Genomic DNA, 26,077 nt, shown 5'->3' on the forward strand with positions numbered 1-26,077 from the left:
TCCTATGCATTCTTACTTAGAAGTAAGCTACTAATTTCTGGAACTAATGCATTGGCAATAAATGTTGTAAAGAAGGCATCATATTGAGAATTCTGGTGCTCTTGAATGGAACTATCTTGGCCCGTTCCAGTCTGGGTCCAGGCTTGATTTGGGGACAGAATCAGTCATGGTTGCCCTAACAGATTACCTCCTTTGGGGAAAGGACAAAGAAATAGTATTCCGTGGATTCTCCTGGATCTCTCCATGGCTTTTGATACCATGGACCATAGTGTCCTCTTGGACCACCTCCATGTTTTGAGGACTGAATGCACTGTTTAATGGTGATGCCACTTCTACTTGTGGGGTCGGTTCCAGAATCATATTGGGTGACTGTGCCTCAGCCCCGTGGCAGCTGATCTGTGGAATCCCACAGGACACAATTTCTTCCCCAATGCTATTTAATAGTTATATGAAACCAATGGGGATAGTCATTAGGAGATTTGGAGCCAGTATGCTGATGAGACACAACTCCGTGACAGCTGAAGTTGGAAGTTGTGTGTGTCCTAAACAGATCCCTGGATGCACTTATGGATTGAATGAAGACTAATAAAGTGTGACTGAATCCTGACAAGATGGAGATCCTATGGATTGCTCTGAGAATTGGGTTGCGTACCACCTATGAATGGGATTTCACTCCCCCACAGGCAGCAAGTACATAGTTAGAGGTGTTCTAGATCCACTGCTATAACTGGAGGCCTAGTTGGCCTCAGATCATCCATTAACAACTTAGCTGGTATAGCTTTGCTACAGTGGCCCATACATCTAATATCATTATTAGATAACTGTATTGTACTACACGTGGGGCTACTCTTGTGCCTGATTTGGAAGCCACACTTATTTCAAAATGAAGCTGCTTGGGTGCTTTGTGGAACACCTAACTTTAAAAATATTTCACCAATGCTGAAATATCTCAGCTAGCTGCCTTTTAACTCCTGAGCCAAGTTCAAAGTTTTTCTGCTGACATTTACCACTCTAAATAACTTTGAACAAAGTCACCTTTCAGGCCACCTCCCCAAGTACAGCCCAAGTCAATCTAAGATCTCCTGACCAGTGAATAGTCACTTGGTGACAATGCAGAAGATGGCTGTGCCGTTTGCCTCCTAGGTGGGTCGTAAGGAAAGGGTTAAAATGAGTGTGATGTGATTGGCCAGAGAGAAACTGATAGGAGGAGTTAGAGTGAGAGTGGGTGTTGTGTGAAAGTCAGTTGAGAGTTGGGAGTTGAAGAAGAAAGAGGGAGAATAGGTCTGTGGGTTGGTTGAGTTGTGTTGTGAGGGAGTGAGAGGAATTGTTAGGTGGAGTCAGATAGATAGTTGGAATAATCAGTTTGAAGTTGTTAGAAACGCATAGGACAGTTAAGGAATTAAGATTAAGAAACTACCAAGGAAAATTAACTGAAACCATAAGCTTGTTCATGCCTATAAATAAACTTGATTATTTGTTAATGTTAACAACTGTCTGGACTCCGTGATTACTCGTGAGAAACGGGTTGGTGGCAGCGAAGAAAGCAATCACAGTGGTGGCACAGGGTCAATAGACCGTCAAACGTCTGGGGACCCTGTGTGATTGCTACAATGGCCCTCTCTATGATAGCACCCACCCTCTGAACAGCATCTCTCAGGTGGAGGAAGTGATTACTTTTAAATTCCTCCTTTTAAATTTGTCCAATATTTCCTGGGCTCTGACTCATTTTTTAAAAAAAGTTATTTTGCACACTGCTCAGTTTTATGTGACAAATTCAGTTGTGTTATGTTTTTATTTAATTTTTAACCAGCTTTTAGGAATATTTTATTGAATGCTACTGCATTTTTACTATGCTTATGCTAGCCATCTACTAACGTTTATTATTTTAAGTGTATACATATTCAATAAACAAATAAAAATATTTCTCAGGAAGAAAACACCAGTAAAATTGAATTGAAGAGGGGGGAATATACGTTTCTCATAAACTGTCCATTTGCAATTCAATGCGGACACTTACAAAATTAAGTTCAACAAAGAAAATTTCAAATTCAATATTGAATAACTAGGATATATTCTTATTCAATGTTACGGAAACTGAACAATGGCTGAGAGAGAGAAGAAACCAAGTCAGATACTAACCGTTGCACAGAGCAGGTCCTGCTGCTTCCCATTATCAGCAGAAGTAGGAATGTTGGGGCTGAAGACCATGAGGTCACTCTTGGCTCCAGCCTCCCCGCTCACACCTGCCAGGATGTGGCTGTGGCGATTTGAATAGGACCAGCTGCCCACTTCACTGGCGCATACCAGTGTGGCTGTACCAGGACCATACACCATGGCCTCCTTCGCCTGGCAACGGCATCGCAAGGCCACGTAAAAGATTACTGCTAGGAGGAACAAGCTGGACACGGAGCAGATGGCAATGATCAGGTAGACATTGACATTGTCCACCAAAGGCTTTGGGCTTTCACCTGTCCTGGAAAGGCGGGTATCCGTTTTGATGGCCTGCGCACTGGTTACCAGTGACACACTCAGTGTGGCTGTGGTTGAGAGTTGAGGCTTCCCATGATCTTTTACCAAAACCAGCAGGCTCTGACTTCTGCTGACTTCTGCCTCATCTACAGCACGTATGGTACTGATCTCTCCACTATACAGGCCCACACGCCATGGTCCACTTGTCACCTCATGCAGTTCATATCGCAGCCATGCATTGTATCCTGAGTCAGCATCCAGAGCATGGATCTTGCCCACTGTGTGCCCAGTCCCCATAGGAAGCACTAGGAGAATGGGGTTCTCTTCGGTTGTCCCTGACACTGCAGGAGCGTTGTCATTCTCATCGACTACAAAAACCTGAATAGTCACATTGCCACACAGGGAGGGCAGCCCAGCATCCTTGGCCCTCACTTGGAACTCCAGCAGCTTCAGCTCCTCATAGTCCAAGGGTTGCAAGGCATAGACCTTCCCACTCTCCGAGTGCACAGAGATGTAGCTTGTCAGGGGCCAAAGCTTCTCATCAATCCAGTAGCTGATCAGGCTGTTCTCAGCCACATCTGGGTCTGAGGCAGACACTGTGAAGATGTGAGCACCAGGTGGGTTGTTCTCCTTCACAAAGACCGTGTAGGAGGGTTGTGCGAAAGTGGGTGCATTGTCATTTATGTCACTAATTGGAACTAATAAGCTACCACTAGCTGACAGTGGTGGAACACCTTGGTCCTGGGCCATCACCATCAACTTATACTCAGCTACCTGCTCCCGATCCAGGAGTTCAGACACTACTAATGAGTAGTAGTTCTTGAACGTGGAGGCCAGTTTGAAGGGAAGCCCAGGAGGCCACAGTGAGCAGCTTACTTGGCCATTGACCCCAGAGTCCCTGTCTGAGACACTGATTAAGGCTACCACTGTCCCCAGTGGGGAGTCCTCTGGCACTGGCACAGAGAGAGATGAGACTGACACCTCTGGGGCATTATCATTCACATCCAGCACCTCAATTATCACTTGGCAATGTCCAGACAAAGGAAGGATGCCTTTATTTTCTGCCACAATCTGAAGATCATATACACTAATGTCTTCAAAATCAATTCTTCCATTTACCATTATTTCCCCGGTATTGGAATTTATGGTAAAAATCTTTTGGAAATTTAGAGGCACATGGTTAGTAAAAGAATAGGAGATCTCCTTATTAATTCCTTCATCTAAATCAGTGGCATTCAGCTTAATAACCAATGTTCCAGTAGCTGCATTTTCCAATAATGTTACCTTGTAAGCTGATTGGTTAAATACAGGAGGGTTGTCATTTGCATCTAGCACATTAATCACCAGCTGGACTGTGCCGGTGAGCTCTGGTTTGCCTCCATCAGTGGCTGTGAGTGAAAGACGATGCACAGGAGCCTCTTCCCTGTCCAATGGCTTCTTTAAAACAATTGCTAAGGGTTTATTGTGCTGGTCACCTGTTTTCTGTTCTACAATGAAATAGTCATTGGGCCTGAGCTTGTAGGTCAGCAGAGCATTACTGCCGATATCTGCATCAGAAGCCCCCTCTAAAGGGAATCTGGTGCCAGGTGCCGTTATAATTTCTGCTATGCTCAGAATTTGTTCACTTGCAGAGAAAATGGGAGCATTGTCATTTATGTCCCTGATCTCCACCTCTATATGGAAAACCCTCAGAGGTTTGTCCACAATCATCTCCAGGTGAACGGCACATTCAAGATTCTTAGCACACAGCTCCTCCCTGTCTATCCGGGAATTCACAAACAAGATCCCATTCTGCACATTTACCTCAAAATAGTCCTCCTGTCCTTTGGACATCATCCGGAACATCCGAGGCACCAGCTCCTCCACCTCCAGCCCCAGATCCTGGGCAATGCGGCCCACAAAGGTGCCATGCTGGGATTCCTCCGGCACAGAATAATGGAGCTGGCCGCTCCCCAGCATCCAGGCTGTGTGGAGGAGAAGCAGCTGCAGGAGCTGCTTTGCCACCGAATCATTCTGCCAGGCAACCATTGCAAGCATAGCCACAAATTGTTGTCTTCTTCCTTCCTTCCTTCCTTCCTTCCTTCCTTCCTTCCTTCCTTCCTTCTTTCCTTCCTTCCTTTCTTTTTATAAATCCCTTTCTTTAATGTAGTGTAGAGCAGAGTCCAACGAGCCCATCTGAATTGGTATTTGTGAAATCATTTGAATAGATGCCGGTGCTCTTGCATTCTGTGAATCTGACAGGCAGGGTTTTCAGTCACTCGGAGGGAGGAGCTCTGAATGTTCTTTCTTCTTAAATATTTCCTTAGGCAACAGTGCCCTCTAGCGAATGATTGTAGAAATGGAGAAGCAGGTGACTAAACTATGAAACATTTTGTGATAAGTGCCTGTTCTTCAGAGATTTTATGCACTTCTACTTTCAACTGAAGTTATTAAAGTCCATTCATACTTCTAATGTGGTGGTTCACATTACAACATTACTGTTGCACACTCAGTTATCATAACAGCTTATCTCTGAATGGCTCCTCCAAGAAGGGTTGCACTTGTGCTGATACCAAGTGATAAGAAAGTTCTGCCAGTTGTGTTAGATCCATGAAGGCTCATTCACCAATTGATATTGAAGTGATACGACACTTGATTATGCTCTTATACATGTATTGGGGGAAAGTGTCATGTATTTTTCAAGATCAAAGTGCCTGTTATATGTAATAGCATGCAGCCGTCTCTTTTCATACACTTTTCAGCAACCTCTAGCATGCAACTCCATGCTTAATAGCCTGTAACTCTCAAGAGTTGAGAGGAGTAGACACTGAATGAGTTATATAGGGACACAACAATGCACACTAGACATTGCACAGCAATGTGATGGGCCTTGCAGATGATGCTGGAATCTTGAGCAGAGAAATGGGAGGGGAAGCAGCTGCTTAATCTTTACACAGCATTTGCTCATGTTTGCATAAAAATTCTAGTTCAGCCAATAAAAAGGTGGGATAGTGCTTCTAGTTCTAGCAAGTTCTTTTCAAATCAACAGCAGATTGCAATCATAAGCATACATAAGAGTCCATAGGGCTTGAGATTGCACCCATAAAGACTTACCTGGCATCAATCACCATTTAACACAGTTGGGCTCATTTCTGAGTGGGTATGCATAGGATCAGGTGGCATATTTGAGAATTTCCACCTAAGTCCTAACTAAATAATTTGCCATTCTTAAAAAAGTTAAGAACCGTCAGTTTCACAAATATAATAGCTCCCCTAATACTAGAACTCTGATGGTGGAAATGCATTATATGATACTAACACAGGGTTGACAAACCCACCCCTGCCTTCACTGTCAGGGTCTACCCACTAAGTTCAGTGGGGCTTACTGCCAGTATATGGGTACAGGACTGCAGCCTTAGACACACCTAAGTGGCACTGAAATCAATGGGAACAGTTAGTCATGAAACCCAATAGGTTTCATTTACTGTCCTGGCAAAAGTGCTCCAAGATACTTTTAACCAAGCTGCATTTTCATCTTCCTGGACGTTGTTCTTGTTTCACTTGTCTCGATGAATGACCTACCTCACAAGAAGTTAAACCTGCTACAGTAATTAAAAGACCCTCTGTAAAGGATCGGAAGCTCTATTTCTCTTGTGTTGCGATTTTAATTTAAGAATTACAAAGAGGAGAAACAGATGAGAGACAAAGTGAAAGCATTCTGCAGTTTCTTATGCTTTGGGTAATTCAATTTATCTCCTTTCCACCCGAAGGTAAATTTTGATTAAATATAAAAGAGGTAAACAATAAAATTGCAAGGCTCAGAATTTGACTCAGCAGGAGATGAAAATATTTTAAATTATTACTATAAATATGGAAACATGCAAAACAATATTAAGAACTCATAACACTAGAAGGTATTTAAATATTATTTTACCTATTAGTTACATTTCATACATTCAATGTACTCAAAAACAATTCCCTACAATTAGTTGTAGGAAAAGTGAACAATACTGAAAAGGCTGTGGTCGATATGGAAAAGGGAATTGCAGCCATTAGTATGAAAACAGAAAAAATGGAAACAACAAAGACAGAATTTAAAATATTGTGAGAAGTGAAAGCAAAAGATAGAAAATATAGCTCTCAAAGTCAGTAAACATAATTTAAGGAAACAACCCAGGAACAACACAAGAAGAATTAAAAACTTAGAATACATGGAAAGGGAGGACATAGTCACCATTTTAGAAGAACATCTATCAAATTACATACAGCTTGATAGATTATGTACAACTGGTACTGAAGTTGTTTCAGAGGAGAAAGTAAAATCAAAACTGGCCATAGCAATTTAAGAAAAGCAACTTATGCTAAAGTCATCTTGGTCAATTTAATTATTCATCCTGATACTTTGAAGGAAAAGGAATTTAAGTTTCTTACAGTGATACCTTGGATTGCAGACACTTTAGGTTACAGATGCTTCTGGTTACATACTCCGCTAACCCAGAAATAGTACCTCGGGCTAAGAACTTTGTTTCAGGATAAGAACAGAAATCGTGCTTTGGTGGCACGGCGGCAGCAGGAGGCCCCATAAGCTAAAGTGGTACCTCAGGTTAAGAACAGTTTCAGGTTAAGAATGGACCTCCAAAACGAATTAAGTTCTTAACCCGAGGTACCACTGTACATCAATGGCCAGCTCTCTCGCTTGCTCGCTCTGTCCCCTTTTAAGTTAATTATTTTGTTTGTTTGTTTTTAAAAGAGGTTAAGATTAAGACAGGGAAGGAAGCTTTACAGCTGAAAGCATATATAGAGGAAATTTCCATGCCAGATAATGTTAGATAACGTCCACAGACATGAATACAACAAAATCAGAATAAAAAATTAATTTAAGAATAAAGAAAACCAGAGAAGACAAATAAATAATACTGGGGAAAGAGCTGAGCAAGATTCTCTGAAGGAAGCAAAGGAACAAGCTATCTCAGATCAGTAAACTCTAATAAATCTGAAGAAGATAAAATAATTAGTGAGAATAAGGTTCACTTTTTTCTCCTTGTTAGTGACCATAAAACAAATCCAGTAAGAACTCTCTCATTGATTGTAAAGGTGCTGAACTATTCACTGAAATGCTGGAAATTTTCAAGAAAATTGTCTTCAGAAAATGCAGGTTTTATATTTCTGAATGAAATTAGATTAGGACAAGTCTTCACTGTTTCAGAAGTACATAGGTACCTCAGGTTAAGTACTTAATTCGTTCTGGAGGTCCGTTCTTAACCTGAAACTGTTCTTAACCTGAAGCACCACTTTAGCTAATGGGGCCTCCTGCTGCTGCTGCTGCTGCGCCACCAGAGCACAATTTCTGTTCTCATCCTAAAGCAAAGTTCTTAACCCGAGGTAATATTTCTGGGTTAGCAGAGTCTGTAACCTGAAGCATATGTACCTCGAGGTACCACTGTAGTGGTATCAGTTTAAAATGGGTTAATCAAGAAATATTGAGAGATGATGGGGAAAGAACATGTTAGTATTTATATATGGTCCACATAACTCACAAGGGATATTCAATTTTAAAAATAGATTCAATTAGATAGATTTTATAATGGATACATAATTATGGCTGGTAACTTGAATTAGTGAAGCATTAATGATTTTAAAGAAATTTAAATATACCAAAAATATCTAATGATATCCAGAGAAAACTAGAGGCTCCCTTTTCTATATCATAGGTAAGACTGATGATAATTAATATTTAAATGACAAACCTCCCAGCCCAGGTGGGTTTACCAGATGGATGTTATAAAACCTCTTGAAGACCTAAAACAACCACTCTTGTGGTTCAATAAATCAATATGGTAAAAGAAATTGCCAGGCTCCTGGGATGTGGCAAAATCACCATGATATCTAAACCTAATGAATACCTAGCAAACCAGGAATCTTATAGATCTATTTCATTGTTAAACCAAGGTGTGAAAATCTAGTTCTGTAATATTGCAGAAAAAGTAATATCCATCATTGTGAAGTACATAGATATTGACTGGATTCTTGAGAGACAGAAAATGATAAACTAATATGAAAATAACCTTTTCATTATTAATATGATAATAAAATAAAAAACTAACATCTGTACTGTTGTTTTTAGATGCCAAAAAGGCTTTTGATAGAGTGGAGTGGAAATATCTGATAGAGGTTATGAACTATTTCAAACTGGGTTTAAATTTCGGGTCCTAGATCCAACTTTTATATCCAACACCAACAGCACAGGTACAGATGACTGGCTGTCTCTTAGATCTTTTTTCACTGTGCAGAATAAATAGGCAAGGATGCCCATTTTTACCTCTATTTTTTGTTTTAGCTATCAAACAATTAGAGCAATTACATTAAATGTGAGCAATTATTAAGTTAGAGCAATTATAGCAATTAGAGAAGAATTTGAAATGTATTAAATGTGATAGGGGGTTATTCATACAAAAAAAAATCTTGCTCATAATGGATGGCATCTTTTCTAGAGTTTATATATTGATATTTTCTATCTCATATCTTTTTATTTTTTTAATTTTTTATTTTTAAGCTTTTATTTTCAATGCAAAATCATAACAAAAATTACAAACATTGAATACACAAAAACGAAAAAACACACATCTACAAAGCAAAACCATATCATAACATACATAAACATAAATTGACTTCCTTCCTTTGTTCTAAGACCTCCAAAGATATTTACTCTTACTGTATTGTTGTGTCTAATTAGATTACTTCCATCTTTATGCTTTTTTACATCATTTTTCTTGTTCTTTAACCCTGTAAAGCATCACTCATTACATACCAATATACTGACTCCAGAACAATGTTTTTTCATATACTCTTTAGCACAACCCCATTCTTTTAATAGTTTCTGGTCCGATTGTCCCCTTATGTAAGCTGTAAGTCTTGCCAGATTTATGTATTCACAAAATTTAATTTGCCAATCTTTCACTGATGGAATTTTTCTGCTTTTCCAGTTTTTAGCTATAAGCATCCTGGCAGCTGTTGTTGCATAAAGGAATATTTTCCTTTGATTTTCGGGGATATCATTTGTAATTAAACCTAAAAGGAATGCCTCCGGTTTTTTACTAAAAGATATTTTAAACATCCTTTTGAGTTCTTCATAGATTTCATTCCAGAATTGTTTAATGGGTCGGCATTCCCACCACATGTGGAACATTGTTCCTATTTCTTTTTTACATCTCCAACAGGTATTCGATTTTAATTTGTAAATTTTTGCCAATTTTACTGGAGTTAAGTACCATTGGTACACCATTTTCATAAAATTTTCTCTTATTGTATAACATGCCGTGAATTTGATGTCATATTTCCATAATTTCTCCCATTGATCCAGCCGAATTACATATCCTATATCACATGCCCATTTGATCATAACTTCTTTTATTTCTTCATCCTTTAATTCCCATTCTAATAATAAATTATACATTCTGGATATATATTTTTTTGAGTTTTGTAATAATACTTTTTGTAATTTTGATTCTTCTTTTTCAAATCCTATTACTTTATCCTGGTTAAATATTTGTGCAATTTGGTGATATTGAAGCCATGTGGTACAGTATTGGGTCACCTCGTCATATGGTCTTAGTTTTAATTGGCCCTGTTCTTCCTTTAGGAGCTGCTGGTAAGTTGCCATTCTTCCTGTAGTATTTTTCTTTTTAACTGATATTACTTCTAGCGGTGAGACCCACCATGGAGTTTTTGGTTCTAACAACCTTCTATGTCTCACCCAGACCTTGTATAATGCATTTCTAATTACATGGCTTAGAAATTCTTTATGGACTGCCACTTTGTTATAAATTAGATAGGCATGCCAACCATATCTGTTGTTCCATCCCTCCAAATCCAAAATGTCGCTGTTATCCAATTTGATCCAATCCTTGATCCAAGTAAAGCATGCTGCATCGTAATATAGTCTCAGGTCTGGGAGTCCAAAACCTCCCCGCTCTTTTATGTCAGTTAATAATTTATATTTAATCCGTGGCTTTTTGCCTTGCCATATAAATTTTGTTAAGTCCATTTTCCATTTCTTAAAACAATCATCTTTACCTATTATGGGAATCATTTGAAAAAGGAACAGAAGTTTTGGTAAGATATTCATTTTAATAGCCGAAATTCTACCCCAGAGTGTTAATTTCAGTCTTGTCCAAGTTTCCATTTCTCTTTTTGTTTCTTCCCAAAATTTTTTATAATTATCTTCAAACAAATTTATATTTTTCATTGTTATTTGTATGCCTAAATATTTCACTTTTTTTACAATTTGTAATCCAAATTTTTCTACCAGTTCCTTTTTCTCTTGATCTCCCATATTTTTTACCATTAGTTTCGTTTTTTCTTTATTCAAAGCAAAACCTGATACCCATCCAAAGTTTTCCATTTTTTCTAGAGCCTTTGCTATGCTTTCCTTTGGATTTTCCACCATTAAAACTAAATCATCCGCAAATGCCCTTATTTTATATATTTTCTCTCCTAGGGATATTCCATTTATTTCTTGATCCAATCTGATTTCTTGATTTAATATTTCCAAAACCAAAATGAATAGCAAAGGTGAAAGTGGGCACCCTTGCCTGGTGCCCTTCTGTATTTTAAAATAATCAGTTGTGTCGTTATTTATTATTATATTTGCTTCTTGTTGTTCATAAATTGCTTTTAACCCTCTTGTGATTTGGTCTCCCATGTCCATCTGGTCTAGTAATATTTTTAGAAATTTCCATGATACTTTGTCAAACGCCTTTTCCGCGTCCACAAAAACAAAGGCTACCTTCTTACTTGGTTTCATGTCTAAATACTCGATCATATCAATCACTGTTCTTATATTGTCACTCATTTTCCTGCCCGGCAAGAACCCTGCCTGCTCTTTATTTATACAATCCTGCAAAACTGTCTTTAATCTTGTTGCCAATATTTGTGCATAGATCTTGTAATCATTGTTTAGTAATGATATTGGTCTATAATTGGTTATAAACTCTTTGTTTCGTCCTTGTTTTGGGATTACTACTATGTTCGCCTGTTTCCAGGTGGTGGGAATCTTCCCGTCTTCTAATATTCTGTTTAAGAGTGTCTTCATAGGTGCTAATAATGGTTCCTCTAATTTTTTGTAGTGTATAGCGGTAAGACCATCTGGTCCTGGGGATTTTCCCAGTTTCATCTTAATTATCGCTTGATGAAGCTCTGTCGTGGTTATTGGGGAGTTTAGCTCTTGGATCTTTTCTTTCTTAATTTTAGGTATATCCTTTCCACATAAATACTCTTTTATTTCAACCTCTGTCTCGTTTCCTGCTTTATATAACTTATTATAATATTTTGTAAAACACTTTTTAATTTCCTCAGGGTTGTCTAAAGTTCTCCCCTCTTCCACTATTTTATCAATCAATTTTTCCTTTTGTCTTTTTTTCAGTTGCCAGGCTAGCATCTTTCCGGGTTTATTTGCAAATTCGAACGACCTTTGTTTCATCCATTTAATGTTATCCTCAATTTCACTATTTAATATTGCTGAAGCCTGAGTTTGTAATATTTTTAATTTTTGGTTTATTGATTCATTTTTTGGTTGTTTTGCTAATAATTTTTCGTTTATTCCTATTTCCTTCCTTATTTGTTCCAGTTTTTGCTCTCTGTTTCTTTTCCTTATTGCGCTTTGTTGTATGTAAAAGCCTCTTATGAAAGCTTTACTTGCATCCCATATTATCCTGAGGTCTGTATCCTGTTCTTTATTTAATTCAAAAAATTATTTCAATAGTTCTTGCGCTTTTTTTACAATCTTTTCGTCATTTAATAATCTTTCATTAAGTCTCCATCTTTTATTAATTTTCTTGTATTCCTTTAATTCTAATGTGACTGGGTTATGATCTGTAATAATTTTGGTCTGTATTTCTGCTTTTTTAATTTTAGTTGTTAAATTGTTTGATACCCATATGCTGTCAATTCTGCCCGCTGATTTTTTAACTTCCGAAAAATGTGTATACTGTCTTTCTCCTGGATTTTTATATCTCCATGTATCAATCAAATTTAAGTTTTCTACCATCTGAAAGAAGGTGTCTGGGAGTCTGCCTTTTTTAGATTTTCTTTCTCTCTCTGTCCTGTCTAATTCTATTGATGTGACACCATTTAGGTCTCCCATCAAAATAATTTCCTCTTCTATAAATTCCAGTAAATTAGCTTCTACTTTTCTGAAAAATTCTGTTTGGTTACCATTCGGTGCGTAAACTCCTACTATAATTAAATGCTCTTTACCTTTTGTTATTTTTACCCCTAGTATTCTACCCTCATCATCCTTAAAGATTTTTTTTGCGTCTAGTTTGGGGTTCACATAGATCACAATTCCCCTTTTCTTTTTTACATCTGAGGATATAAATTCTTGACCCAATCTCTTATTTTCTAAAACCCTTCTATGGTTTCTAGTCACATGGGTCTCCTGCAAGCATATAATATCCCATTGTCCTTTCCTCAGTACATGTTCTATTTTATTTCTCTTCCTTTTATCATTTAGACCGTTAACATTCCAAGATATAATTTTTAAATTCATTAATTTTTATTTGTTATCTACAGTAGTTTCGTTGAGTAGGTAGAAAAAGAAAAAGAAAAAAAAGAAAAAGAAAAAATTCAGAAATTTTAGGATTTTGATAATCTGCTTCACCAATCTCCCCCCCCCCTAATACGCGCTTATCTCTCTATGCTTCTTGTGATGTCTGCGTTGTTTCCTCTCGCTCCAATGTTGGCTCTCCAGTTAATTCTTTTTTGTACTTCCTCCAGAATTTTCCCAGCTCATCTACTGATCTAAGAGTTTTTCTTCTGTCCTTATATGTGAAAGTGATACCCTCAGGAAATTCCCACCGGAATCTAATCGAATTCTTCCTGAGTGCTTCTGTTACCGTCTTATAGTTCTGCCTTTTCTTCAGAATTCTTTTTGGAATTTCCTTGAATATTTTGATAGGCCTATCGTCTATTACTAACTTCACTTGTCCTTTTTGATGTAATATTTTGTCCTTTAAAAGTCTTGAGTTGAAAAAAATTAAGCAATCTCCTGGCCCTTTATAAGTGTCCGATCTTTCTGATTTGATCCTGAAGATTTTATCAATATCCAATAGCATCTCTTCTACCTCTACTCCCAACCAGTTTGCGATCTCCTGTGATAGTTTCTCTTGAATTTGTTCATCATGAGTTTGTGGGACACCTCGGAAACGAAGAACCGTCTCCTTCTGACGCATCTCCATCAATGATATATCATCTAGCAGCTCTTCATGGGCTCTCTTTAGGTCGTTTATTTCTTCCTTCGTTGAGTCTTGTGATTTTTTAATGTCCTTATTTTCCATTTGCAGTTTCTTTGTCATTTCCTCTTGTTTGGTAGATTTACTCTTAAGTTCTTGTACAGATTTATCCAGTTCTTTATTTTTAAGTGAGAGGTCACTTATTTGTGTTGTTAGGTCTATTATTAGCTTTGAGTTTTGTTGGATGTTGCCAGTTAGTATGTCCAACTTATCATTCAGGCTCTTTTCCATCCCCATTATAAGGTCTTTTATGTCAGCATTGGGGTCTGTTTCAGCTGTTGATTGTCTTCTCACTTGTAGACCTGACCCAGATGTCAGTGTGGTTTGGTATTTTTTAGAGCCCATATTTGTCATTCTTCCTTTTGGTTCTGATCAAGATATCTTTATTTCAAACCAAGAATGTATATATTCCTAAACTTTGAAAATGCTCTGTTTATAGTCTATAATTTGGTCCTTTTGCCTGATGGGATTGAGAGTCAGTTAAGATTCCGGTGGATTTGCCCTATGTTGTTCTCAGTTCATCTCAAATATTTAAATTTAAAAAAAAAAAAAAAGTCAAAAAAAAAATTCAAGTTTTAGTAAAAAATATTTAAGTATATTTAATTACTTTGGCAATGATCAGAGAGAAGAAAAAAACAAAAACAAAAAAAAACCTTCGCAGTACTTAACATCCGTCATAAAAACTTATTTTCTAGAAGCTGAACTTGGTATTTCAAATGTCCTTTCTTGTATAGCTAGTTTTCTTTGTGGTTGTACTTCAAGCCTGTGTCTTAGCAGCGTTTTTTAAATTATGGGAGTAATTTTATTTTCCGCCACTAGGTGGAGCAATTTTCGGATTTACTTGTGAGGTGGTCCTTCTTGTTTTGCTTCTCTAGCCTCTCTTTGTTGCAGTGACTGTTTCCTCCACTATTCTTCTTCCGGCTTTTTCCCTTCTGAGGGCGATGACTCATTCTTCCCCTCCCAGCGCCATTTTCGCCAGCTGCTTTCTTCCCTATTCCAGTCTTTTCCTCCTTCTTTCTCTCCCTTTATATATCTTTTCTTCTTCCCTTTCACTTCTTTATCTTAATCTTTATCTCCCCACCGCTGCCTGGTCTCCAAGTCTTTTCTATTCCTTCTCTTTTTGCACTGAATCCTCCACGTTTCTCCCCCTCCTTTTCCTTTTTCACTCACCCCTTTGTTTGTGCTGATCTCCTTCTTGATGGCCGCTGCTTTGTTGTCGCCGCTGCTGCTGCTGCTTGCTATTTCAGCTCCTTGTCTCTCAACGGAGCGTCCCCCTGTAGACGCAGGTACTCAGTATGTCTCTGTTTATATTTTCTGCCTCTTTACAAGGCTTATTTTCCACAACTTGATAAATCTCAGAACGCTGAAGCTCCTCTCTCTATTAGCTTTACTGTCCTTTGTAATATTAAGTTAGTCCGTACTCCTTTGTTTTAATTTAAGCCAGCATAATTACCTAGTTCCTTCAGGAGTACTCTTGATTTTACAGTTTTAGTTTGGAGCAGCCTGGTGCTTTCTCATTCGGGTCTCAGGGGCGTCTCACGGTCGGGTGTGCGATCTTTTCTGCGCTGAAGTTCTTCCACCTCCCTCCACTTTTTGTGCTGGGACGGCAGAAAACCCCTTTATGCGCTGCTTGGATCTGTTTTCTTCAGTCTGGGACCTCCTCTCAGACCTCTTCAGGGTTTGCGTCGCCCTCGCTTCCCCGTCTTTTTACCCCGTAGCCGTGATTGGGAGCGCACTTACTGCAGCAGAGCGCTTTCCCTGACCCGGCGTTGAGCGCACCACGCCAGGAAGTCCCTATCTCATATCTTTTTAGATGTCTATAAGAAGTATTAAGGATGCGCTAATGTTTAAAAGCTTCAGATAAAGAGTTGAAAAAAAGAATGAACAGGAACTGTGTATATAACTTGGTAATCTAAACCTGTTAAATGATTCTTAAAGAAAACATCATTAGATCCCTTAGATCTATCCAATTACCGCCCAGTTTCGAATCTTCCATTCCTGGGTAAGGTGATTGAGAGAGCGGTTGCTGAACAGCTTGGTAGGTTTCTGGATGAAACATCGGCTCTGGATCCATTCCAGTCCGGCTTCCGCGCTGGTCATGGGACCGAGACGGCTCTGGTTGCCCTAACAGATGATCTTCGTAGACAGCTGGATCGAGGTGGGTCGGGGTTGCTGATTCTTATAGATCTGTCAGCAGCTTTCGACATGGTCGATCACGAACTCCTGGACCACCGCCTTGCCGACGTGGGGATCCAGGGCACAGTCCTTCAATGGCTGCACTTGTTTCTCTCTGGTCAGGGACAGAGGGTGGCGCTTGGGGGGGGGGGAATTGTCATCGCGCCACTCCTTGGTGTGTGGAGTGCCTCAGGGTGCGATTCTCTCCCTGATGCCCCCTCGCCCAGCTTGTCCGGAGTTTTGGGCTGGGCTGCCATCAGTATGCTGATGACACCCAACTCTATCTGTTGATGGAAGGCCATCCTGACTCGGCCCCAGACACACTGATCAGATGCTTGGAAGCTGTGGCTGGATGGTTACGTTGATGTTAAATCCTTCAAAGACAGAGGTCCTCTGGCTGGGACGGGGTGATATGGGATTGAGGGGGCAACTCCCATCTCTTGCGGTGGTGCAATTAGTGCCAGCACCGTCCGTTAAGAGTTTGGGTGTAATCTTCAATACCTCCCTCTCCATGGAGGCGCAGATTGCAGCTATTACAAAGGCGGCATTTTTTCATCTCCGCCAAGCTAAGCAGTTGGCTCCTTACCTCTCTCGCCCTGACCTAGCCACTGTGATCCATGCAACGGTCACCTCCAGACTGGATTATTGTAACTCGCTATACGTGGGGCTGCCCTTGAGACTGACCCAAAAACTCCAACGGGTGCAGAATGCTGCAGCGAGACTCCTTACGGGGTCTTCGCTGCGAGATCACATTCATCCGGTGCTATACAAGCTGCACTGGCTCCCGGTGGAGTACAGGATCAGGTTTAAGGTGCTGGTTTTAACCTTCAAAGCCCTATATGGCCTAGGACCCTCGTACCTACGGCACCGCCTCTCCTGGTATGCCCCACGGAGGAACTTACAGTCTTCAAATAAAAACACCTTGAAGGTCCCAGGCCACAGAGAGGTTAGGCTGGCCTCAACTAGAGCCAGGGCTTTTTCGGCTGCAGCTCCAACCTGGTGGAATGCTCTGTCACAAGAGACAAGGGCCCTGCAGGACTTGACATCTTTCCGTAGGGCCTGCAAGACAGAGCTGTTCTGCCAGGCCTTTGGTCAGGGCGCAGCCTGACTCCCTCCTTTGGCAATCTTTACAAAACTTTATGGTTGCCATCAATTTTGATTTTAATTAATTTTTATAATGTTTTTATAATGTTGCACTACTTTGGTGTTGTTAGCCGCCCTGAGCGGGCTTCGGCTGGGGAGGGCGGGATATAAATAAAATTTTTTATTATTATTATTATTATTATTATTATTATTATTCATAATTTGTCGCAATTAATTAAAATCAATTATGAAAAATTGCACCAGGAGATGGAATCAGCATTAAGATCTTGGATCCAGTTTCCTGGATGGGTTGTATTGCAATTGCTAAAATATCTATTTTCTATTTATTTATTTATTTATTTATTTATTTATTTTTGAGTATTCCATTACAAGTCCCATATTTTGCAAATATGGCATTGATCCATTTGGGGTTGCATGGCAGGGATCGACTTGTTGCAGTAAAACAAACTGAACAGGGGAGTATGGGAGTTCCAATTATACAAAACTTCTTATGCTGCAAAGCTAACATCTATCATGGAGTGGTATCTGATCACACTTCCAGAAAACTATTTTAAAGAGTCAATCAAAGACAATGCTATGGTTCCAGAAGAATTGGGAAATGTTTGCTAGTAAGGTACCGGTGTTCACAGTGCTCTAATAAGTTGGTATAAATTAAGTAAGAAAATCTTTCCAGCTTTATCACATTATTTCATAACATATTTCTATCACATACACAAAGGATGATAGGGGATTTGACATTATGGTATCAAACAGAAGAGGATAGTGTTAAGAACATATCCAGGCAAGAAATTAAATGATACACAAAAGTTATTAAAATTATGGGTGGTCTTCAGCCACAATTATATTAGCATTTTCTAATAAAAGAAGCATTTCTATGTTTACTAAGAAAACATTGTGTCTCAAGGGAGGAAACTGAATTTGAAATTCTAACTACTGTAATATCAAACTGTGAACTGCTAATATGCATTCCATAATTATAAAACTTTAGAATAAAACTGGAACGTTCATAAAGAAATGGGCCAGAGACTTAAAAGAGTTAACCTTGGATTTGGGTAGATATTTCTCTTTCAATTATATCTATGGATTTAAGGAAAACTTTTACAAGATCCAATATCAGTGGTATTTAACTCAATGTAGACTCACTAAGACAGAGCTTTTCATGTTGGTGACACACTTTTTAGACATGCATCATTTTGTGACACAGTAATTCAGTTTTACTAGCAAACCAGAAGTTAAACTAACCCCTTTCCAGCCCCGGAAGGAGAGCAAGGAGTGTTCACGTGACACACCTGTACAGTGCAGCTAGCACACTAATGTGTCATGACACACAGTTTGGAAAGTTCTGCACTAAGATATACCCAACCACATAAGATTAATGTTGGAGATTTAGCAATCATCTTGCAGACGGTTTACATACATTTTGCTCCGTAATTCAGAATTATTAAAGGTAAAGGTAAAGGGTCCCCTGACCATTAGGTCCAGTCGTGGCTGACTCTGGGGTTGTGGAGCTCATCTCGCTTTATTGGCCGAGGGAGCTGGCGTACAGCTTCCGGGTCATGTGGCCAGCATGACTAAGCTGCTTCTGGCGAACCAGAGCAGCGCACGGAAAAGCCGTTTACCTTCCCACCAGAGCAGTACCTATTTATCTACTTGCACTTTGACGTGCTTTTGAATTGCTAGGTTAGCAGGAGCTGGAACCGAGCAATGGGAGCTCACCCCGTCGTGGGGATTCAAACCGCCAACCTTCTGATTGGCAAACCCTAGGCTCTGTGGTTTAACCCACAGCACCACCCGCTGATACTCAGAAATTGGCCTCAGAAATAACTGGATATTTCTTACCAAATGATTTCTAAATATGGTTATTGAATTATTTGGAGGGTATTGTACCAGTGGCAGATTTTGAAACAATAATAAAATTACTGGTAGCTGTAAAGTTAGTTATTGCTAAAGTCTGGAAGAAGAACACAGTACTACCAATTCTAGACAAGTCTGAAATAATTTGGAACATTGTTGCATTATTTTTAAAAATCTGTATTATAGAAGAGAGGGAACTGAGCAAATATACAGTTATAGAGTTATAGAACAATGTCAATTTTTATTATATTTGGAAATATAAATATGAAGATAATATATACCCTTATGATTTATTTCCATCATTGTAGTATGACATTACTTATGTCATGTGTATATTCTTTGCTTTCTTTATTTTTATATAATTTAGTGGTAATTGTTTATGTTATATACTTAATTGTACTTATAAGTCTTATATGCTCTTTTAGATACAATAAAATTAAAAAAACTTACTACATAATTCAAAAACAGATTCCCTCATTAAAAGTTCTGTAGATGGATAGACAGATATATTAATCCACTCTACTTACTCAAAATCCTTTTCAACATCTGCAAGCATATAGCTACTTTTTTTACAATCCTTGTCATTCAGTACTGGTTCAGTAGAGATTAGCTTGCCTGAAAGACAGTCTGCTTACAGTGTGTGTAACTTCCTATCACAGTAGCCCTTTTGGGGTGATTAGGCTGATCTTTTCATTGCTACTTCCATATTTTTGGCAATTTATTAAAGGATTGCTGTTTGCTCCATTATCTGAGATACACTGCCAAGGATTCACCTAACCATCCCCATCAGTGGAAGCCCTGTGCAAGGCTTTCCACTTGTACAGTTTCCCTTCCTTCCCCCCCCCCTCCAAAAATTCACTTATGAGGGGTAGGAGAACTCCCAGAACAGCAGGCCAGTGGGAGTAGAGGGCTATTGATTCATTTGGTAAGCTGGAATGCTTGTGAGAATGATTGGAAGTTTGCAACATTAAATTTCACCCACTATATTTTGTTTTTCCTGCCTTTCTGTACAGATTAATAATGATATCCAACTAAGTCTTGCTCAGAAGAAACCCATTGAAATATCTTGTTAGTTATGATTTTGATGGATCTATTCTGAGAACGATTTAGTTAGATACTGTACTATCCTAAATGTACAGTATTCTTATTTTTCTGCCTATGTTGGCTCCAAATGTGGCTTCCAATTAAAACATACACAAACATACTATTATTCTAAGGATATGTTGTGGTGTGTTTTAGAATAATCTTTGAGACTCTGGCAGTTGATGACATATCCTGGTTCCAGGCGCTTTCTGCAGAGGGAGGGGTCAGAAGGAACTATAAGGCTGGCTGATGGTTAAGCTCCCAAGCTACAGAAACATCCAATGATCTGCTGATCTGAAGCATTCACAAGGGGCTGCTGAACTTGTGACTTCAGTGCCTGGTTCTCCTAGCACCACATAGACAACTGGTTTCTGAACAGCAACATGCTAAAATGGATGCCTAGAAGAAGCCCTATGTTTATTTTCATAAAGGTATCTATGATATCTCAGTTGTAAACTTATTTACCCAGAAAGAAAGCACACTGATATCAACAATTTGGAAGTGAAGTATCAAACAATTATCTTTGGCAGTAGAAGTGACAGAACACAAAGCAAGCAGAAGGGTTTTTTTAAAAAAAACACCACTAAATTCACTTAACACAATATAAATTTGCTTTAGAGCATACAAAATACAACATATTTCTCCTATGTTTGTTGAATAAAATAATGCAAAACACTACAGCAATTGTTCATCAATGCTAATCTCAGGCTAGTTGCATTGCCATCTAATCTTTACACAAACTGGCATCCCATAATATAGATATTTATAGATGTTTATAATAAATACATCAGACATGAGTAACTGAAGTTCTGTTTATAGGTTTGCATACATAATTGGCCATCCACAAAGGAGTCCTTTCATTTGTGGAAGTGTTATTGACCTAGTGGATCTGTCCTAATGGAAAAAGGGAGGCCATTTTCACTTATATGGCCTCTGCTCTACAGGTGCTTGTGAATTCTAAGACCCTCCAGAACAGAGTGGAAGGTGGTGCAAATTCCTGTAGGAAAAAGAGTGAATTGGCAAAAATTGCCTCTGCCATTCCATTCGGGGAGGTCTCCAATCAGAAGCCTTCCCATCTGCAGAAGGACATTGAATGCAACACTCCCCGCCCCCTCCACCCCCAATCGCAAAAAGAGAGTTCCTCAGCTCATCATTGCACAGATATTAGGACTGAGTGTCTTTTTTCTTTTTTTTCTTTTCCCTTACAATACCCTATAAAGGACCTCCTTTACAGGAAAAGCTACAGTGTGTTATTTCAGGATCCAACCACCCCTTTATCAAATAAGATCAGTAGAACCTGCACCCATATTTCCACAACATTCTCAGTGGAGGTGCACCAAAGATCATGAGTATGAATAAACTTTGCACTTTTTAAATGTAAAGACAAACACTGCTGTACCTACCTTAAACCTGGAAGTTAACGAGGATAACTTTTAAGAAAGAAATGGCCAGTGCTTTTTTTCTGGGGGAACGCAGGGGTACGCAAACCCCTAAACATTTTGTGAATCTAAGTTTGGCCTCATTTAGGGGCAATATTTCAATATGAGTAGGAAAATGAGAGTACCCCTAAACTTTTTTTTTTTTTTTTTAGGGGAAAAAAGCACTGAAGGGCCTTTTAAATTGCATAATCTATGTTGCAGCATTCCTTGACTCTGGAGTTTTGTAACAAACATAGATTTTATTTTACTTACTGGGCTTTGGCCTTGATTGGATGGTTTGTCTCTGGCTTTCTGTGGTATTTTTATTTCAGAGATTAGCCTTATTCAAATTCTATACTACCCTTCATCCGAAGATCATAGAGCAGTTTACATTATAAAAACATTACATTTTTATGATGTACATTTTAGGGTTTAACTTTGAAAGAAGTCTTTTAAACTTTCTTAGAAACTTTGAGCAGAATTTTTTAATTTTTTTAACATAAAGCCCCAAAATGTTTGATAGCTCTGCTTTCCATAACAGCACATTTCGCTTCAGTGTTGTCACACCAAGAAGGTATAACAAAGAGAGAACAACTGCAAAGATTTTAAAGATTCCATATAACTCACCTCATCTGATGAATTTCCATTTCCTGCATCCCCATTCATTGCAAATACAGGAACATTTGGAGTGAAAACCATAAGATCACTTTTCGCACCAGCCTCCCCGCTCACACCTGCCAGGATATGGCTGTGACGATTTGAATAAGACCAGCTGCCCACTTCACTGGCACATACCAGCGTGGCTGTGCCAGGGCCATACATCACGGGCTCCTTGGCCTGGCAACGGCAACGCAGGGAGATGTATACTATGATCACCAGCAGGAACAAGCTGGACACAGAGCAGATGGCAATGATGAGGTAGACGTTGACATTTTCCACCTGGGGCTTTGGGCTCCCTCCCATCCTGACAAGGTGGGCATCAGCCTGAACTGCCTGGGTGCTTGCCACAAGTGACACACTCAGGGTGGCTGTAGCTGACAGCACTGGCTTGCCATGGTCCTTCACCAACACTAAAATATTCTGGCTGCCACCAGTGCCTGCTGCTTCATCCAGGGCACGTGTGGTGCTAATCTCACCGCTATAAAGCCCCACCCGCCAGGGGCCATTATTGGCTTCATGCAGCTCATAGCGCAACCATGCATTGTAACCTGAGTCAGCATCCAGAGCATGGATCTTGCCCACTGCATGTCCAGCTTTTATTGGGACGACCAACATGATGGGGGACTCTGCTGCCCTAGATACTTCAGGTGCATTGTCATTCTCGTCCACCACAAAAACCTGAATAGTCACATTGCCACACAGGGAGGGCAGCCCAGCATCCTTGGCCCTCACTTGGAACTCCAGCAGCTTCAGCTCCTCATAATCCAAGGGCTGCAAGGCATAGACCTTCCCACTCTCTGAATGAACTGAGATGTAGCTTGTCAGTGGCCAGAGCTTCTCATCAATCCAGTAGCTGATCAGGCTGTTCTCAGCCACATCTGGGTCTGAAGCAGACACTGTGAAGATGTGAGCACCAGGCGGGTTGTTCTCCTTCACAAAGACAGTGTAAGAGGGCTGAGCAAAAGCAGGTGCGTTGTCATTCACATCACCGATGGGCACCACCAAGGTGCTGCTAGCTGACAGTGATGGAATCCCTTCATCATGAGCCATCACCACTAGCACATACTCAGCCATCTGCTCCCGATCCAGTGTTTCTTCCAACATCAGTGAGTAGTAATTCTTGAAGGTGGATACCAACTTGAAGGGAATCCCAGAAGGCCACAAGGAGCAGCTCACTTGCCCATTGGGTCCAGAGTCTCTGTCTGAGATACTAATCAAAGCCACCATAGTACCTTGTGGGGAGTCCTCAGGCACAGGCACTGACAGGGACTTCAGGGAAAGCTGAGGGATGTTGTCATTCATGTCTAGTATCTCTATTACTACTTTACAGTGTCCAGCCAAAGGAGGATTGCCTTTATCTTCTGCTACAACCTGAATTTCCCACAAATTAATGTCTTCATAATCTAATGGTCCTATAACCTTAATTTCACCAGTGCTGTCACCTATTTGGAAGGTATGTTTAACTTTGATAGGTACTAGGCTGCTAAAGGAATAAGTAACATCCTTAGAAATACCTTCATCCAAGTCTGTGGCATTGAGTGTTATTATGTGTGTTCCATTAACAGGATTCTCTGGTACTCTGACTTTGTAAACAGATTGGTTGAATAATGGAGCATTATCATTTACATCCAATACATTTATCACAAGCTGGACTGTTCCTGTGAGCTCTGGCTTACCACCATCTGTGGCTGTCAGTAATAAATGGTGCACAGATATGTCTTCTCTGTCTAATGGTTTCTTTAATTCTAGCCCAGCAGATTTAGTGTGGTCTTCATTTGTTACTACATTCAGCTTGAAATAATCATTCGGATTGATCTTGTAAGTTAACAGAGCATTGCTGCCAATATCTGCATCAGAAGCACTCTCCAGTGGGAAAGGAGAATATGGCAATCTTGATTCTGCAATAATCAATGTTTGCTCTGTGACAGAGAAAATGGGGGCATTGTCATTTATGTCTGCAATCTCCACTTCCACATGGAAGACTTTCAGGGGTTTATCCACAATCACCTCCAGGTGGATGGAGCACAAAGGACTCTTGGCACACAGCTCCTCCCTGTCTATCCGGGAATTAACAAACAAAATCCCATTCTGCAAATTTACCTTGAAATAGTCCTCGTGGCCTTGAGATTCCATCCGGAACAGCCGAGGCACCAGCTCACTCACCTCCAGCCCCAGATCCTGGGCGATGCGGCCCACAAAGGTGCCATGCTGGGATTCCTCCGGCACAGAATAATGGAGCTGGCCGCTCCCCATTTCCCAGGCTGTGTGGAGAAGGACCAGCTGCAGCAGCCGCCTCCTCACCCAGAATTCTATCCACATAATAACCATGGAGATTTGAGATTAGGATGCTTCCAAGATGTTTGTTTCAAATGCAGCTGATCCAGGTGATCTAGGGAACACCAGGGAGTAGCATCACTGATAGAAATCTCTCTGGATCATGTAATCGTATCCAGTTGTCTCCTGTCTTTTTTCTTCAAATGCCTTTTTAAAGGAAGAGAGCTGTATTTAGAGGTTTCCAATAGGATTGTTTAGGCAATTGCGACCCCGTGTGACTGACTATGTTCAGTGCAGACAATACTGTGTTCCTTCATTTTGTCTGCTGTTTGAATATCTGGCATGGATTACTGTTAGGGGAATAAGTTCATATATTTGTCACACTTCATGCAAATGGAAGTCATCAAGAGTCTGCAAGAGTTTGTTCTGCCTTCATAGAGATTACATAATGTGGATTTTTCTCTTCGTTTTCAATGTTTTATAAAAGTTCTTCATTATATAAATTTCTTAACATAATGTGTTAGTAATAGTTTCCCGGGGTGATGGTTCACATACACACAAATTTATCCATTCATTTTCTTAATGATGTGGGGGTGAAATCTTTCCAAGAAATGAGTTGCTTCTGACAAGTGTGTGTTTGTTTATTTCCTTTGATAATGGAGACTGCTCTCCAAAACCAGTTTACACTAACACTTACATTAGATTACAAAAACATTTAAACCACCACTTTAGTGTAATAGTTAGTATCTTAATTGTTAGCATGTCCAACTAGGACCTAGACAACCTGGGTTCAAATCTGTACTCAGTAATGAAGCTCTTGCTGTGTTTTTCTCTGAGGAATAAGAGTGTGAGAACATGTAAGCCGCCCCAAGCATCTTGGAGGAAAATAAATATATAATCAATAAATAAGTGCACTTCAGGATAAAGTATATGTTCCATGCCTTCAGTTTTCAGCATCTCTGCTGATGTTTGAGAATGTAACACCACAGTAAAATTGGGGGGATTTCATTATTTTTCATTATAGGATTTACGTATAGTTCCCTTCCAATATAATTTTTTGCACTCATATTTCCATCATATACAAAGAAAATATCACTGATGACATTTTCAGACATTAAAATTACTCTTCTTATATTAGGTCTTTCAGTCATCATTGTATATCACTTCATTTTCTTTTATTTAAGAAATTTATACCCCACTTTTCATCATATGTCTCAAAGCAACTATTAGACTACCTTCAAATTTCATCAGTTAAAGAAAGTGTAGAGCTATAAATGCAGACCCTAAACTTGCCTATGCTGCCATTCGGTCACACACACCAACTGTCATGTATAAACACACGAGCTGGTCCATTGACATGTAGAGTTAACAAATAATTTGTTGGCTCCTGTCTGTCTCAAGAGACAATGGAATGAGATTCCAGGGGTGAAGTCACACCACTGTGTTAGCAGCACCTAAGTGACCTTCCATGGTGCGCAAACCTGGGCAGTGTGTATGGAGGTCCTGGGCTGCTCAGATGACAAGATCCCCATATTGGCCTCACTCATGTGGTTCATAGCAAAGCAGAGCAATACATTCGGCACCAGCTTGGCTGCAGGAGTTGTCAAAAGGAGGGATACAAGGCACCATCCAACCTGCTTAGTGACTCCACTCTGCATTTCTGTAGGGTTTACTCCTTAGATTTTTCTTCTCCTGAATATATCCCACAAGAGACAGCAGAGATTTAGGATCAGAGATTCCTTCTTCTAGTTGGGTTACCTTCCCCGGTTGAAA

General features: G+C 39.7%; 1 protein-coding gene and 2 pseudogenes across 5 annotated transcripts in view; all 3 read right to left on the reverse strand.

Annotated features, from left to right (window-relative positions):
- Nucleotides 1-12,445, reverse strand: part of LOC310849389 (protocadherin beta-16 pseudogene) — a 227,134-nt pseudogene extending 214,689 nt beyond the window's left edge. Inside the window, exon 1 of the transcript XR_014568715.1 lies at nt 12,435-12,445. The product of XR_014568715.1 is annotated as a protocadherin beta-16 pseudogene (transcript). The remainder of the gene's footprint in view (nt 1-12,434) is intronic.
- LOC310848848 (protocadherin alpha-C2-like) overlaps nt 1-26,077 on the reverse strand; it is a 198,538-nt gene that overhangs the window by 129,336 nt on the left and 43,125 nt on the right. The window lies entirely within an intron of this gene.
- LOC310848870 (protocadherin alpha-5 pseudogene) lies at nt 2,128-4,547 on the reverse strand (annotated as a pseudogene). The gene has a single exon. The product of its transcript is annotated as a protocadherin alpha-5 pseudogene (transcript).

This window comes from Podarcis gaigeae (assembly GCF_964106915.1).
Source record: "Podarcis gaigeae genome assembly, chromosome: 7".
Classification (NCBI taxonomy): domain Eukaryota; kingdom Metazoa; phylum Chordata; class Lepidosauria; order Squamata; family Lacertidae; genus Podarcis; species Podarcis gaigeae.